The sequence below is a fragment of the Hyaena hyaena genome, unplaced genomic scaffold (assembly GCF_003009895.1).
Source record: "Hyaena hyaena isolate Hyena2069 unplaced genomic scaffold, ASM300989v1 scaffold_13, whole genome shotgun sequence".
In the NCBI taxonomy this organism is placed as follows: domain Eukaryota; kingdom Metazoa; phylum Chordata; class Mammalia; order Carnivora; family Hyaenidae; genus Hyaena; species Hyaena hyaena.
This window is the reverse complement of record NW_024080645.1, coordinates 4,356,922-4,373,943: the sequence shown is the minus strand read 5'-3', so window position 1 is coordinate 4,373,943 and position 17,022 is coordinate 4,356,922. Positions and strand designations below refer to the sequence as shown.

Below are 17,022 nucleotides of genomic sequence, written 5' to 3'. Positions count from 1 at the left end.
GCGATGAATAAATAACCCCCTTTTTTTTCTCTCCCAAACATGGAACCAATTGATAAATATAAGACATGTGAAACAGATGCATAGGGACTTAACCCATCGGCTTTGTTATTATTAACAAGCTGATTGGAAAAGTGTCTTTGGACTCCCGGCCGGAAGGGCTTGCGGCACGGGCCATGTACGTGCCCTTCCGTGCTGCCCCTGGACCGGCATCGGGACAGCCCCGTGGGGGGAGTTCAGGGCAGTAACCGATGGAAGCCTGGCACCTGACCCAGGTGAGAGGGAAGGAATGTAATGCGCTTTTGACAGCTTAGTTCCTCCAAATGTGAACCAGTGTTTGTCAGCTGCTTCTTGATCCGGTAACTCCGTCCATCCCCGTGAAGAGAATAAGGATCAGGATTAGGGGCAAGGGGTGTCCCTCTTCATGTAAGTTCCTGCACTAGAAAACACGAACACAGGGGGATGGACAGTCTTCCCCAAACACGGATGGAAGCCAGGTTTGCTCTGGACCCTGACGTCCCTCCTCTCTGCACAGAGACTCATAATGACGCTTCCAGTAAGAGTTCTTAACATTTCGGGGTGACTGGGGGGCTCAGTCAGTTAAGCATCCAGCTTCGGCTCAGGTCATGATCTCACGGTTTGTGGGTTCAAGCCCCGCATCGGGCTCTGTGCTGACAGCTCAGAGCCTGGAGCTGCTTCGGATGCTGTGTCTCCCTCTCTCTCTGCCCCTCCCCTGCTTGTGCTCTGTCTCTCTCTCCCTCTCTCTCTCTCTCAAAACTAAATAAACATTAAAAGAAATTTTTAACAGTTGTTAACATTTTGAAAGTCAGGAGAGTCTGTGGACAAACGAGGTCATTTGGCATCATATACGGGTACAAGTCATGGGGCCGAAGAGCTGCAGTCACTAGTGGCTTTACTGCACTACTGAACGGGGAACTCACCTCCTCTGTCCACACCTTGCAGGTCCGGGTCGTGACTCGTGACCACGGCTTAGGGCAGCTTCGGGCTGAGCCTGGGGGGTGGGGTCCTGGAGAGTCCTGTGACTGTGTCTGCCTGCAGACCACCCCCCCCCCTGCCCCAGCATAGCACTAAACGTGCAGAGAACACAGGGACATGCCCTGCCCTTGCCTGGATCCTGCCTGTCCCTGCCCATGGCTCAGTTTACTCCTCCCCACCTTCGGTCTTGGGTCCTTAGCTCATTGGTCACTTTTTGAGGCAGGCTCTCCCCCCGCGCCCTCACCCGCACTGCTCGAGCCTTTACTGTCCACTCTCACAGAGCCACGTTCCCGTCCTTGGGGCCGTCTCCTTGGGATGTGGTTTTGTGCTTCTGATGGCGTGATCCCTCAGTCAATGTCTGTTGTCCCCAGCAGACCGTCAGCTTCGGGCGGACAGAGACTGTGCCTGGTTTTGCCTCCTGCTGTATCCCCAGAACCATGGCCGGCACGTAGGAGGGGCTCCAGTGTTTGGAAAATAAGTGGGAAAGGGAATGATGTTCCTGCCACTCCAGAGATCAAAGATTGAAGCCGAGGTAAGCCGCGCTCCGCATGTGCTAGTGCACAGCAAGACCCAAGAGAATCACACGTGGGAGTGAGCGGTCAGGCACTACCCGGAGTCCAGTCCCGCTTCTCCGCCATTATTAACAGCGTGACTTTGGACAAATCACGTCCAAAAGCCTGGCTGCCGGTTTCTTTGGCTGTGATCTGAGGATGGTAAGAGGACCCACCTCACAAAGTTGTTGCGAGGACGGACCGCACGTGTAGTGGCTAAAACAGTGCCTGGAACAGAGTGAGGTCTCAGCAGGCGTTGGCGACTGCTGCTTCTCAGGGAGGGGAGGTTGGTGGGTATAAGAAGTTGAGAAAGACCCGATAGGGCTTATATTGTTTCTTGAGCTAGAAGGGAAGGTCATCTTGGCGACGGGGTGGAGGAGGAAGGAGTGGGGGTCTGAAATGGCTCTTAGGGGATTGGGAAGGGGAGGCGGCCTGGCTGCCAGGCAGAGCTGAGGGCCCGGCTGAGGCTGGACACTGGGGACGTGGGACAGCACCTACTGGCGGGCTGAGCGACTTCCCAAGCAGCTCTCGGCAGCCAGAAGAGGCGCGGGAAGCGGGGACGTTGGACGGGTCCAGGGCTGTCGTTGGTAGGCTGGACGTCTCAGGTAAAAGCAGGGCAGAGGCAGGATATTGGCAAGTAGCAGCCCCCGGTCCCTGTAAGAATTTTGTGTGTGATAAAAGGGACATTTCCAATAAGAAAGGAAGAGATCACTCGATGAACAGTAGTGGGGCCATTGGGTAACTCTTTGGGGAAAAGGTAAAGTTAGATTTTTGCCTAGTATATCAAAATACATTATAAATAAATCAGAGTGGAACATAGAAGGCAGTGAGGTGGGAAGGAGGAGGAAAATTAAAGAAACTTCAGGGGACAACGAGTCTGACCTTAGCAAGAGGAAGGCTTTCCCGAGCCCAAGAAACAAGTCCGAAGCCGTCGATGAGAAGATTAATATGAGTAGAGGAAACGGAAAGCCTCTATAAGCCAAAGCTTTATGACAATTAATTCTCTGAGTTCACACTGGGGAAGGGATCTGCTGTATCAATGAGGAAAAAAGGAGTGTGTCTTCAACACAATGAGTGTCCTTTCCAGTCCACAGAGAGGAAGGCACGGAGACAGACAGACATGGACCTATGCTTAGGCATTTACTGAAGAAGAAAGGCAAATGTAACAAACCTGAAAAACCAGGAAAATATTAATCAAAATTATCTTGTATTAAATCTTAAAACATAGGAGTGCTCAATCGATAATGTTGGGAAAATCGGCCCAACTTTTGACAAAAAAAGTTAATTAGGTCCTCAGTTTAATTCGGATATCAAAATAAATGCAAAAGGAATTAAAGATTTAAATGTAAATGGGAAAATTATAAATGAGGGAGTATAGAAAATTATGTTTTTTATAGTGTTGATAAGGAGAAAACTTTCCTCGGTGTAACACCAAGGTTGACAGTTTTGACTACGTGAACATTTAAGACTTACATAAGGCCAAACAAACAGAAGAGCCCAATGTTAAAAGACAAACAGGAATAGGGTGCCTGGGGGGCTCCATCAATTGAGCGTCTGATTTCGGCTCAGGTCTTTATCTCTTGATTCATGAGTTCGAGCCCCGTGTCGGGCTCTCTGCTGACAGCTTAGAGTCTGGAGCCTGCTTTGGATTCTGTGTGTGTGTGTCTCTCTCTCAAAAAAAAAAATAATAATAAAGATTTTTTTTTTTTTTAAAGAAAAAGACAAACAGGAATGAGGTCTTCAAAGCATGACAAGCAAAAGCCTAATAATATTCTGTCAAGAGCTCCTAGAAGTTGGTAAGGGAGGGGCACCCAGGTGGCTTAGTCGGTTAAGCGTCTGACTTTCGCTCAGGTCATGATCTGGCAGTTCGTGGGTTCGAGCCCCGCGTCGGGCTCTGTGCTGCGCGTCGGGCTCTGTGCTGACTGCCAGCTCAGAGCCTGGAGCCTGTTTCAGAGTCTGTCACTCCCTCTCTCTCTGACCCTCCCCTGTTCATGCTGTCTCTCTCTCTCCTAAAAAAAAAAAAAAAAAAAAAAAAAAAAAAAAAAAAGAAGTTGGTAAGGGAAAGCTGAACACACCATGTAGGAAATGTAAGCATTCAGTAATAAATTATGTAAACAGACAAATTTCATAGGAAGAAATGAAAATAGTGAAAATATCCTTTGATTACCCTTACTAAAAATCAAAGAAGTGGGAATTTAAACAGCTAAAGATGACCACTTTCTACTTGCAAGTTGACAAAGATTATAGAAGACGGATGATGTCCATTTAGTGGGTGGGCACTGGGGAGCCAGAGGCACCCTCCTGCTTTGTAGGTGGGAGTGTAAATTGAAACAACCTTTCTGGAAGACAACCGGCCAATGTGTATCAAAGCCTGCGCAATGTGCATACCACCTGACCAGCAAGTATCTTCCTAGGAATTCATCCTAAGAAACTCGCTTTGTGTGTGTGCGTGTAGATTTGTTTCTCTCGCTGGTCAGTGCAGCTTTTAATTGTTCAGCTAACAGTTGTAAACCACCTTAGTGGCCGATAGATAGAAGGGTTGGCTATACCGTTTTTGGCAGGCTTACAGGAAAGGCATGCTTAAATGCCATTAAAAAATAATGTCAAAGATCATCTGTTGACATGAGAAGCGACGCAGGGTGTACTTTTAAGTGGATCGAGTAAATCACAAAACAGTGCGTGGAATCCGGAAAGTAGAGACTAGTTACCTGTGCGGATACACTTACAAGTAACCTTCGTTATCCTTTCCTGGCTCCTCTGCACTGTCCACATTTCCTTCGGAGACAGATACTGAGTTGTAATCAGAAGATACGCAGTAAGAGGGGAGGGGGGGTGATGGGCACGGAGGAGGGCACTTGTGGGGATGAGCACTGGGTGTTATATGGAAACCAATTTGACAATAAACTACTTTAAAAAAGAAGAAGAAGATATGCAGTAAGTGGTATTTTACTGTGGTTTCTCTATATTGTCCACATTTTCTTCGTGAGCAAGTACGGAGTTGTAATCAGAAGACAAGTGATTATTTTGTTGGAGGATAGATGAGAAATAGAAGGAATAAAACACCGTACGCTTAAATATCCCGGCTCAGATCTCTCCGGCCTGTGGATACAGATGTGGACACATCATCAAAGATCATCCTCTTTCAGATGGTTCTGTCTCGGTGTCTCGTGGCCCGTCTCCAGCCCCTCTTCCTGGCCGCCTGGAAGCCCAAGAGGCGAGGTTATTTCTGGGAGGAGGAGGGAGGCGCATCTCAGATGCTCACGGTCCTGAGCGCCTGCCTCTTGCTGCTGTGAAGCCACTTGAGGGCGCCTGGGACTGACTCTGGGCCAGAGGGACCTGTCTGGACAGGACACCCGCCCTCCGGGACACAGTCCGGAGACTGCGGTGTGCTCACCCCCACCTTCCGGAGGGAACCGCAGCCTCTCTCTCCTGGTCACATGTTGAGAGTTGGGCCCCACGGTCCCCCGGAATCTCTACCCACGCAGCTAACACCCCTCCACTTCTGCCTTCAGTCCTTCTTTCGGGGACCCTCAGCCCGAGTCCTGGCCCAGCCCCAGGGCCACAGCCTGCTGTTTCCCCTCCCCGCCCGGACACTGGGGTGGGTTCGGGCGCAGAGCAGGTGGGAAGGGACGTGAGCGCACACCCAGGACTTCCACCTGGGCTCGGGGCCCAGCAGGGAGAGACCTGTGTCACCATCATCCGCCCAGGGTTCACCTGATCGCGCACCTTGTCGCCTGGGTCCTAGTTCCCCAGGAGACCCGGGATCCAAGGGTGGGAGACCCGGAGCCCACCCGCTCCCTCGGCCCGGCCGCTCTCCACCCTCGACGGGCCCGGGGGCCGGGACCGGCGCCGCCTGGCAGTGAAGGCCCGGGGCCCTCGGTGAGTCGGGAGCCCACGGCCGGGGCGCAGGGCGGGCGTCTCCACTCCGTGTTTCAGGGACAGGAAATCCCTACCGGCAGGGTGACCTCATGCTGACGGGGCTCGGGAGCGCCTTCCCCGGGGCTCAGTCTGGGAGAGGCCCAGGCCACCTGTCCGCCGAGGCCGCCGCCCACGGGTTCTTCCCAGGAGGGCGCGTTCTAGGGGCTTAACGTCTGCGCGGACTCCGGAGCCGGAGCCGGATCTGGCGTGCAGGCCTCTGCCCGTCCAGACCCTTCAAGGAGCCCCTCCTGCGAGGTTTTCTGGGCCCTTGGGAAACCCAGGCCCCTCCCCGCCCACGCACCCACGTGGCTGCAAACCCGCTCCTTCCACTGGAGCCTGGGTTCGGTGGACCCACTGGCGCCGCTGCCCTGGGCCAGGGCCGCAGCCGGGATGGTGGCGGGGTGTGGGGCTGGGAGGCTGCCCTGGCGGGGAGGTGAGGCCCGGGACTGCTCTATTTAGAACAGGGGGGACTTGGGGTGCCTCGGGGGCTCAGTCAGTAGAGCCTCCGACTCCGGCTCCCGTCATGAGCTCAGGTTTGGTAGGTTCGAGCCCCACATCAGACCCTGCTAACAGCTCCGAGCCTGGAGCCTGCTTCGGATTCTCGGTCTCCCTCTCCCTCTCTCTCTGCCCCTCCCCTGCTCGCGATCTGTCCCTCTCTCTCTCTCTCAAAAATAAAAGAAACATTTAAAAAATCAAACAAAATAGAACAGCAGGCGGCCGATGCCTGTCCGGTGGCACCTGGACCACCTGGGCTCGCTCCCAGCCCTGCCCCGGCCCCGTAACTCTGGGATCAGCCATCAGGACATGCCCAGCGTGGGAACGTCCCTTCCGCGACAAGCAGGGCGGACCGTGGCAGGGACTCCTGGGCCAAGGCCAAGGGCGGGGCTGCGCGCTCCAGGCGGAGGTGGCTCGGCCTGAGACAGGCCACCACTGGCGGAGCCCACGGCTGCGGGCCCTGGATTCGTCCTCGGCAGGGCCGGGGCTCCTGGGAGAGGCCAGAGTCTCTGAGCTCAGGGCCCCGCCTCTGACTGTCAAGCCCCAAGGGCAGCGAGAGGTGGGTGCCCTCGGTGCTCATGGACTCATTGACGGCAGCCATCTGCGGCGCGCAGCTTCCTCCCCGCGTCTCCAGTGGGGAGCCCTGGGTGCTCCGGATGGTGTGGCCCAGAGTGAAGGGCCTGGGGCGTCAGGTACCCTGTGGGGGCCTGCATTCCTTGTCTGTGGTCTCTCCCAACCGTGCACGGTGTGGACGCACTCGACGGTGGGGCTGAAGACCATGCACGTCTTGGTGGAATGACTGTCAGGGCTGCCTCTGGTCCAGGTCTGGGGGGTTGCAAGCAGCCCCTCATCTCACCCAGTCCTGGGGGGCAAATTCCCACCCCAGCGGGGCAGGGGAGAATAGGTGAGCTCTAGGGACGGAGGTGAGCTGATCCCCGGGAGGGACGGTGGAAGGGGACCTGACGTCGTAGGGAAAGGCGGTAGCTGCACTCGTGCCCTCCCGGGGGGCTCCGTGGTGGGCTTGCGATCTCAGACAGAGGAGTTGGAGCCTTATCTCAGGCTAGAGAAGGAGCCCCGTGGAGGGTGGAGGCTCAGCTGGGGCAGGGCGGTTCTTTTAAGCCTTCAGATTTTGTCTGTTCAGTACTTGCTTTTATTTAAGGTTCTTCAGCTGTTTAGCCTGAGTGGTGAACGTAGAAGACAGAAGTCTTAGGAGATACAGGACACGTTGGCCACAAACACTGTGCGTGTCCCAGCATTGAGGGAAAATAGGGAAACAGGGCAGTAGGAGGCTGGCCACGGTGCCTGGAGGAAGCCTGAGCCCACACCCCCCAGACTCTGTCAGCTTCCCGGGGGGCGGGGATCTTTATCTGCTTTTTTGTCTCCAGGAACTAAAACGGTGCCTGGCACACAGAAGACACCCAGTACGGGGGCGCTTGGGGGCTCAGTCGGTTAAGCCTCCCACTTCGGCTCAGGTCGTGATCTCACGGTTTGTGGGTTCAAGCCTTGTGTCAGGCTCTGTGCTGACAGCTCGGAGCCTGGAGCCTCCTTTGGATTCTGTCTCCCTCTCTCTCTGCCCCTTCACTCGTGCCCTGTCTCCATCTCTAAAAAACAAACTTAAAAACAATTTTTTTTAAGAAGACAGCCAGCACATGCCTGCTGAGTGAATGATGCAGGGAGACGCGCCCCATGGCAGAGCACCGCTTTTGCCAGGAACCGGTCCTGATTCAGCCCAGCTCTCCGCCAGCGTCACTCAGCCCCTCGGTCATGGCTGAGGCTCCCGGTGGCTGCCACGCAATGGGAATGGCAGGTGTCAGGGAGGACCCTGTGAATCACACAGGATCTCTGCGCCCCCGGGCCACTCCCAGCCCTGGGCGGGAAACAGACAAGAAGAGAGACAGATGTCATCAGTGGGGCGATTGTTTGGGGAGAGGATGTGTGTGCCTGTGCAGGGCGGACACCAGTGACAGAGGCTGCGTGAGCCCGAGGAGATTTCGACTGGTGCTGAGGAGCGGGACTTTTCGAGTTCCAGGCAGATCCGGGCCTGAATCCCAGCCCCACCCTGGAATAACATCAGGCGAGTTAACTTAACCTAAGCTTCCATTTCTTGTCTACCAAATGGACCTGATGACCCCCCCCCCTCATAGTTTTGTGTGAGAATAAAATTGACATAATTCCTGCTAGATGCTCAGCCCAGGGCCAGATATGCAGTAAATGCTAGTGATGGTATTATTCCTATTAAGGTTTTGAAAAGGAAATAACCGGGGTGCCCGGGTGGCTCAGTTGGTTGAACATCTGACGCTTGATTTCCGCTCAGGTCATAATCTCATGATTCGTGAGATCGAGCCCTGCATCAGGCTCTGTGCTGACAGTGAGGAGCCTGCCTGGGATCTTCTCTGCCTCTCTCTCTGCCGCCTCCTCCTCCCATAAACATAAAAAAAGGAGGTGACCTTTGAACTGGGGTTTAAAGGAAGGGCGGGAAAACAAAGGCTAGCTCCAGGTGAGACTGAGCGAAGTTATGGCAACTCAGTGTGTCTCTTGAGGAGAGTGAAGATGAAAGAACACATCGGCGACCTCAGCTTGCCCAGGAAGGAACTAGAAAATATCTGATGAGAAGAGTAAGGTGGGGTTTGATGGGCAGTGGGAGACATTGGGAATAGCCGCCTTGGGGGTGGGTGTCAGAGCTGATGGGATGGGTCAGGAATCCAGTTATGAGGCTGAACATCTAGGGTTTCAGTGGGCCAGTCAGCAGCGCTCTGGCCAGGAGTGAGGACCACGGGGGCGGGACGGGGATGGGCAGGGGTCAGGAGGTGGTGGAGAGGCAGAGGGGACTGAGAGGCTGAGGGAACTCCTGGGTGTGTTGTTAAAGAGACTGACCCATGATTCCAGGACCTGGCTGGCTCGGCGCCTGCTGTGTGGACATTATCCCATGAACAGTCATTGAATTCACAAGTGAAGGAGGCAGTGCACGAAATGAGCCCGTGTTCCGGCTTAGTGAAGAAAACAACTGAAGGCAGAAACAGGGGTCTGGCCACTCCTGTTCAACCAATGTACTCAGCCTATTTCCTACTGATAAAAGGAGGTTCGTGGGTGCTTGACCTCAGGGCAGGCACCACGGTTGGCCTGAACCATTGAGAGCAATCTTGTTCTCTTCTGTTTCGGTCAGTGAGACAGAAAGGAGCTTCGGACCACAGCCCTTTTCTGTCAAAAGACATAGCTTTCTGTCCCTGCCCCTCTCTTTCCGCCTGAGCCACTGGTGTTAAAATACGATATCTGGAGCCACCACAGCCCCGTTGCGACCCCAAAGAGATAAGCAATGGACAAAAAGCCAATGTGTTGAGGATGGTAGAGTATGGCTAAGTATGCTTAGCTCCGGACTTCTTGTTAAGTGAACAGTAAATGCCTCTTTGGACGAAGCCATCTGTGGTGTACTGTTACCCGCAGCTGAACACGTGCTAGTGAGCACAAAGGGCAGGGCCACCATGTGCACGGCTCACCCCGTGGGCTGGTGGGGGCGCCCCCGGAGCCGGCAGTGTGGCCCCCTGTCAGCCGGGGAGGGCAGGGAGCCTGGGAAACGGGTCTGGCGGTCTCGAGGACTTGGAAAAGTGGGTTGATTGGACCTGAAAAGACAAAAAGACAATACCCGAAGCTCCTATGTTCCCAGGACGCTCTTCCCAGGGGACTTCCAGCCCCACCCCCCGCACCCCTGTGCTGCTCCTCCGCTGACCGCCTGTGGGCTCTGCTGCTCAGGCAGCAGGAACCCAAGCCCCTCTCACCACACCCCTCACTCCAGCCCCCTTTGCCTAGAACCTGCGGTCTTCACTGGTCGTTCTCTTAGAGTCTCCATCACTTGGCTTTGGGGGAGTACCTCCATTCTCCCCCCCCACCCCATGGAGAAGGGGAGGAATAGCCCTTACATTACAGCCGCCTTGAGGCCAGAAACCTTCTCATGGCCCTTTCTGTTGGGAGGGGGAGAGCAGGTGGGTGTCTGGAAGGGGCACTGGTTCCGGCACCTCCCGGCAGGCCTTGCTGATAGTGGCCACTCTCCCTGGAAGACCCTAGATCCTCTCGAGATTCAGCTGCTTACGGACTTAACTGTAATTCCAGGACAACGGGAAAGTCCCGCTCTCCTCCTGTTACTGCCTGATTAGTCATCCGCTGTCCCTGCATTCACAGCCACGGCGGCAACATGTTCGCCTTCTCTTTCCGCCGGACTGGAAACTTAGCAAGTTGGAGGTACAACTATACTGTATTTTCTGAGTCTTTAAGTAGTTCAGGCCAACCTTCTCTTTATATATATCTGTTGAGTACTTTAGAAAACTGATACCTTGTCGGTCGCTTTAGCCCAACTTTTGAACTATTGCTGACTCGTGTGTGTGTGTGTATGTGTGTAATGGAAAAGTACTTTTCAGTTGTCTTAACTTTGTGAGGACTAAACTCTCCAGGGAGCCTAGAGCAGCCCAGATGAATGACGTAGTTCCTGGAGGAGCAGCTGAGACCCCAGCCACAGAGCAATTCTCCTAAGAGCACCTAGACATCACTCACTCCTCTCCTGCTGCTTCTAGAAAGCTACTTTGCCCGCACAGGCTGGCCCAGCATTACATCATCAGGACCCACACGGTGGGCACAGTGGGTCCTCAACAACTATTTAAGGAATGGACGAATACTGATATCAAGTTCATTTAGCAGGGTCAGAATTTGTGGTTAAATTTAGTTAAGAATCTTTGGGTTTTTTCTAGGGAGTTTATGACTGATGGCTAATCGTGTTGTAGACAGGGCCTGCTTTGAGAATGATAAAGATGAACTAAGTCCATGGAAAGAACTAGAAGCAAGTCAGGTAGGGCAGGACTTGGAAAGCATCTTAGGGACAGTTATGTGGGAGGTCAGTGGTCACCTGGAGTGGACAATTTTGGAACACAGGTGAGAGGAGGTCACATCACTAAGGTTTAAGGGATGAATGAGGCAACAGAAATGGAGAGAGTCCAGGATGGGCAATTCTTTAAAGAAGCTTGGTTATGAAGGAAGCAAGATTCCTCGGGGCATTTTTTTACTTCCCACCCCCGCCCCTCCCTGGGACCAGGAAGAACACAAACAAAATCAGCTCATCAAAGCACACCCTGAAGAAGCAACAGACGGTGAGGAAGGAGAAAGGGGAGCCCTCCTGCACTGTGGTGGGAACACAAACTGCTCCTCAAAAAATTAAAAATAGGGGCGCCTGGGGGGCTCAGTCGGTTAAGCGTACGACTTCAGCTCAGGTCATGATCTCACAGTCTGTGAGTTCAAACCCCACGTCCGGCTCTGACAGCTCAGGGCCTGGAGCTGCTTCGGATTCTGTGTCTCTCTCTCTCTGTGCCCCTCCCTTGCTCACACTCTGTCTCTCTCCCTCAAAAATAAATAAACATTAGAAAAACATTTCTTAATAAAATAAAATCCAAGTCTTTTGAAAGCCTTCTCTTTCCCATCTCCAAACAGCCCCCACTGACCATTGTCTCAGAAACACAGGGCAAACGGCAGTTGGCCTCTTGGCCCGTGGGTCCCTTGAGACTCTGGTGACGGTTACAGAGAAAAGAACGTGTGTGAAATACTACATGTGCTTGACGAGGGTTCCTAGTTCCAGAAGCTCACAGCGCTGTGTCGTGAATCTCAGTCTAGATCACTACCTGAGGGGCTGGCTGGCCAGCTAGGACCCGTGGCTCCGGAACACGTCCAGAAAGACGATGTCTTGGGTCCTGATTCCGGGGCGTCTTACCACACACTGCCTGGGAGACTCCTGAGGAGCCCCGTCACTGCTTGACCGAAAGATCAGGAAAGCTCTATAAATTTCATATACTTACTCTGCTTTTTACTTTGAAATCCAGAGGGGTTCCATATGGGACGGAGACATTTGGGAATTCCTTTCCAGTTGGGCATAGGTGTGCTGTGGCTCGTCCCTCCTCTGCCCCCATCTCCTTGGTAAGGTGAGTGGAGATGATGGAGGATTCCCTCTGGCCCTTCCAGCAGCCAGGGTGCTGAACACTCTGAACAGCATCTGCTCCTTTGGCCGAAGGGAGGCTCCCTGGCGGGCAGGGGTGCTGGAGGCCAGGCTGTGGTCTAATTCCTCCCAGCTGGAGGCTCCACGTGTCCTGAGACCAAGTGCACCGGTACCCCCCACTCCAAAGAAGGGGATGTGGGCACCCTAAGCCACACCTTCAATGAATATTTGTAAGGCTGTGGACCATGCAGCTCCACTTGAATTCCAGAATGAATGAGGCTGAGGGTGGCCCAGCAGATGAGTATTGTTGACCCGAAGATTTCTGCTCCCCGCCCCCCCTCCATGGGTCCTTCTCTGTCCTCTCTTCAAGCTAAATCTTCCTGGTCTTTGGATCCATGGCTTCACGTCCAGCAGTGAAAGCCAGCTGGTAACATCTCCAATTAGAAATACATGTCTTGACCCACAACCAGTAAAGATATCAAATTAGTGATCAAAAATCTCCCAAGAAACAAGAGTCCAGGGCCAGATGCTTTCCAGGGGAATTGTGCTGAACATTTAAGGAAGAATGAACACCTACTCTCTTGAAGCTGTTCCAAAAAATAGAAAGGGAAGGAAAACTTCCAAACTCTTTCTATGAAGCCAGCATCACGTTGATTCCAAAACCCAACAAAGACCTCACTAGAAAGGAGAACTATAGACCAATTTCCCTGATGAACATGGATGCAAAAACCCTCAACAAGATACTAGCTAACCAGATCCAATAATACATTTAAAAAATTATTCACCACGACCAAATGGGATTTATACCTGGGATGCAGGGCTGGTTCAATATCTGCAATGTGATTCATCACATCAATAAAAGAAAGGACAAAAACCGCATAATTCTCTCAATAGATGCAGAGAAAGCATTTGACAAAATACAGCATCCTTTCTGAATAAAAACCCTCAAGAAAGTAGGGAGAGAAGGATACCTCAAGTTCATAAAAGCCATATATGAAAGACCCAGTGCTAATACCATCCTCAATGGAGAAAAACTGAAGGCTTTCTCCCTAAGGTCAGGAACAAGACAGGGATGTCCACTCTTGCCACTGTTACTCAACATCGTATTAGAAATCTTAGCCTCAGCAATCAGACAACACAAAGAAACAAAAGACATCCAAATTGGCCAGGAGGAAGCCAAACTTTCACTCTTTGTAGATGACATAATACTCTATATGGAAAACCCAAAAGTTTTTACCAAAAAAATGTTAGGTCGGATCCATGAATTCAGCAACGTCACAAGATATAAAATCAATGCACAGAAATTGTTTCCATTCCTATACGCCAACAATGAAGCAACAGAAAGAGAAATCAAGGAATCAATCCCATTTACAATTGCACCAAAAATCATAAAATACCTAGGAATAAATCTAATCAAAGAGGTGAAAAATCCATATACTGAAAACTATAGAAAGCTTGTGAAGGAAACTGAAGAAGACAGAAAAAATGGAAAAATATTCCATGCTCTTAGATAGGAAGAAAAAATTTTGTTAAAATGTCAATACTGCCTAAAGCAATCTACACATTCAATGCAATCCCTATCAAAATAACACTAGCATTTCTTCACAGAGCTAGAACAAACAATCCTAAACTTTGTGTGGAACCAGAAAAGACCCCAAATAGCCAAAGCAATCTTGGAAAAGAAAACCAAAGCAGGAGGCATCACAATCCTGGACTTCAAGCTATTTCAAAGCTGTAATCAACAAGACAGTATGGTACTGGCACAAAAACAGACACTCAGATCAACGGAACAGAAGAGAGAACCCAGAAATGGCCCTCAAGCATGTGGCCAACTAATCTTTGACAAAGCAGGAAAGAATATCGAAGGGAACAAAAGCAGTCTATTCAGCAAGTGGTGCTGGGAAAACTGGACACCGACATGTAGAAAAATGAACCTGGACCACTTTCTCACACCACACACAAAAGTAAACTCACAATGGATGAGAGACCTAAACGTAAGACAGGAAGCCAGCAAAGTCCTCGAGGAGAAAGCAGGTAAAACCTCTTTGACCTTGGCTGCAGCAACTTCTTACTCAACACATCTCTGGAGGCAAGGGAAACAAAAGCAAAAATGAACCATTGGGACCTCATCAAAATAAAAACCTTGTGCACAGTGAAGGAAACAATCAGCATGGGAGAAGATATTTGCAAATGACATATCAGATAAAGGGCTAGTATCCAAAATCTATAGAGAACTTATCAAACTCAACACCCAAAAAAACAAATAACCCAGTGAAGAAATGGGCAAAAGACATGAATAGACACTTTTCCAAAGAAGATACCCAGATGGCTTACAGACACATGAAAAGATGCTCAACATCACTCATCAGCAGGGAAATACACGTCAAAGCCACAATGAGATACCACCTCACACCTGTCAGAATGGCTGACACTAACAACTCAGGCAACAACAGATGTTGGCAAAGATGCAGAGAAAGAGGATCTTTTTTGCACTGCTGGTGGGATTGCAAACTGGTACAGACACTCTGGAAAACAGTATGGGGGTTCCTCAATTCCAGCAATTGCACTACTAGGTATTTACCCAAGGGATACAGGTGTGCTGTTTCGAAGGGGCACATGTACCCCAATGTTTATGGCCACACTATCAACAATAGCCAAAGTATGGAAAGAGCCCAAATGTCCATTGACAGATGAATGGATAAAGAAGATGTGGTTTATATATACAATGGAGTATTACTCAGCAATCAAAAAGAATGAAATCTTGCCATTTGCAACTACATGGATGGAACTGGAGAGTATTATGCTAAGCGAAATTAGTCGGAGAAAGATAAATATCATATGACTTTACTCATATGAGGGCTTTAGGATACAAAACAGATGAACATAAGGGAAGAGAAGCAAAAAGAATATAAAAACAGGGAGGGGGACAAAACATATGAGACTCTTAAATATAGAGAATGAACAGGGTTGCTGGTGGGGTTGTGGGGGGGGGATGGGCTACATGGACAAGGGGCATCAAGGAATCTACTCCTGAAATCATTGTTGCACCATGTGCTAACTAACTTGAATGCAAATTTAAAAATAAATTCATTATTAATTTAAAGAAATAAACATCTGCTTAAAAAAATATCTATGTTTCGGGGGTGGGGGGCTCCTTGGTGGCTCATTCAGTTGAATGTCTAGCTTCAGCTCAGGTCATGATCTCGCAGTTTGTGGGTTCGAGCCCCGTGTCGGGCTCTGTGCTGACAGCTCAGAGCCTGGAGCTGCTTCACATTCTGGGTCTCCCTCTATCTCTCTGCCCCTCCCCCACCTCTGAAAAATAAATATCTGTTTTTAATTCTCCAATTGGTTAAACACTAATATGGAAGAGGCACCAAGAAACACACTGTTAAGGGGAGATGCTTATCACTGGGTGTGTTGGATTTAGTAGATAACATCATTTAAATCCTTAAATTTTCACCAAAACATGCAAAGTAGTGAAAGACTGCCTTAACCAGTCATTTTTCCTAATCCTTCCTGGCACAGCCCAGCTCTGAGCCTGAAGACCCCTCTGCCGTCACCCCGTCCATGTGTCAGGAGATGGGCACTAAGGGGGTCTTAAGATGCAGGGAGACCGAGGTCACTCAGTGGCTCAGTGGGTTATGTGTCTGACTTGGGCTCAGGCCATGATCTCAGGGTTGTGGGTGGGAGCCCCGCCTCAGGCTCCCCGCTGTCAGCGCAGAATCCACTCGGGATCCTCTGCCCCCCTTTCTCTCTGCCCGCCCCCTGTGCCTGCACTCTCGCTCTCTCGCTCTCTCTCTCGCTCTCTCTCGCGCGCTCTCTCTCTCTCTCTCTCGCTCTCAAAAATAAACGTTAAAAAAAGAAGAAGAAACGATGCAAGAAGAAGGCCGAGTCCAGCTCTGCCACCACTAGCAGACGTGCCTGGAGGTGACCTCCCCACTCAGGTGTGATGGGCTCGGGTGCTGGACGGACCTGCCAGCGTGCTGCCCCGGGGTGGGCGGGGGCTGGTGCCGCCTGATGCCCTCCTCCCGGCACCTACCGCAGTGCCCGGCGCCCCCACGAGGATGCTAATGGATGCGATTTCTCTGGAAGACGGAAGGGGCTTGGTGGGCGCCGCGGGACCACACACGAGGCTGGCCAGGGCAGCCCTGTGCGGTCGAGGGGGGGCCGAGAGGGGGGCGAGGGGGCGCGAGGGGGGTCGAGGCGGGGGCGGAGGGGGGGGCGAGGCGGTGCGGGCCGGCCACGTGCTCCTGGGCGGGGAGCGCTCGTCGGGGTGTCTGTGCGGCGTGTGCAGGGGTGAGGCGGTCGGGGGAGCTGGGGTACGGAGCTGCGGGGGCTGAGCAAGCCCCACCCCCACCACGGAGAACCGTCTGGAACGCAGGCAGGCCAGGAACTCGGGGAGCGGCGTGTCGCTGTGGAATGCACACCCGGCCGAAGCGGCGCAGGCCCCGCCGTAACGAGGCCGCTGAGTCACCCAGACCGGCCGCCACCGCAGCCTGGCCACCCCTGGAGGAGGGACGCGGAGGGCACCTTCCTGCTGGAGGAGCGAGGACAGAAGTCCACCCCCTCGGATGACCTTGGGGTGGCACTAGGTCAGGGATCCCTCGGGTCAGGAAACCTGAGGCCAAACACCTGGACAAAATGGAGTTTCAACGGTGGCCTTTTAAGGAGCTGCTTCTCCAAGTAGGAAGTCCTGACCGTAATATTTTCAACAACCCGGAAATGAGCGCAGAGATGAGAGGCCTGTGAGAGAGGGTCTCTGTTAGCTCGGGGGTCCAGAGCCGGTGTACCCCACATGGACCGGGGTCAACTTCCAGGGAAGACTCTTAACGGCCTTCATTTCTGCTGCTTATTGGAGGCCTGCTATCAAAGCAAACCCGCCCCACCTGCTCCCTGCCCCACTGCTGTCCCCTCCCCTCCCCCCACCAGCTCCCCCCACTGCTGTCCCCTCCCCCCATCTGCTCCCCCCACTGCTATCCCCTACCTGCTCCCCCCACTGCTGCCCCCTCCCCTCCCCCCACCTGCTCCCCCCACTGCTGTCCCCTCCCCTCCCCCACCTGCCCCCCCACTGCTGTCCCCTCCCCTCCCCCACCTGCC

General features: G+C 52.4%; 1 long non-coding RNA gene across 4 annotated transcripts in view; it reads left to right on the top strand.

Annotated features, from left to right (window-relative positions):
- LOC120219625 overlaps positions 1 to 17,022 on the top strand; it is a 114,169-nt gene that overhangs the window by 49,830 nt on the left and 47,317 nt on the right. The window contains exon 1 of one of the 4 annotated variants that reach the window (XR_005525336.1): positions 1,405 to 1,525. The exons of the other annotated variants lie outside the window; for them this stretch is intronic. This is a non-coding gene — a long non-coding RNA (uncharacterized LOC120219625). Of the gene's footprint in view, positions 1 to 1,404; positions 1,526 to 17,022 lie in introns of those variants that run through there. 4 annotated transcript variants of the gene reach the window in all.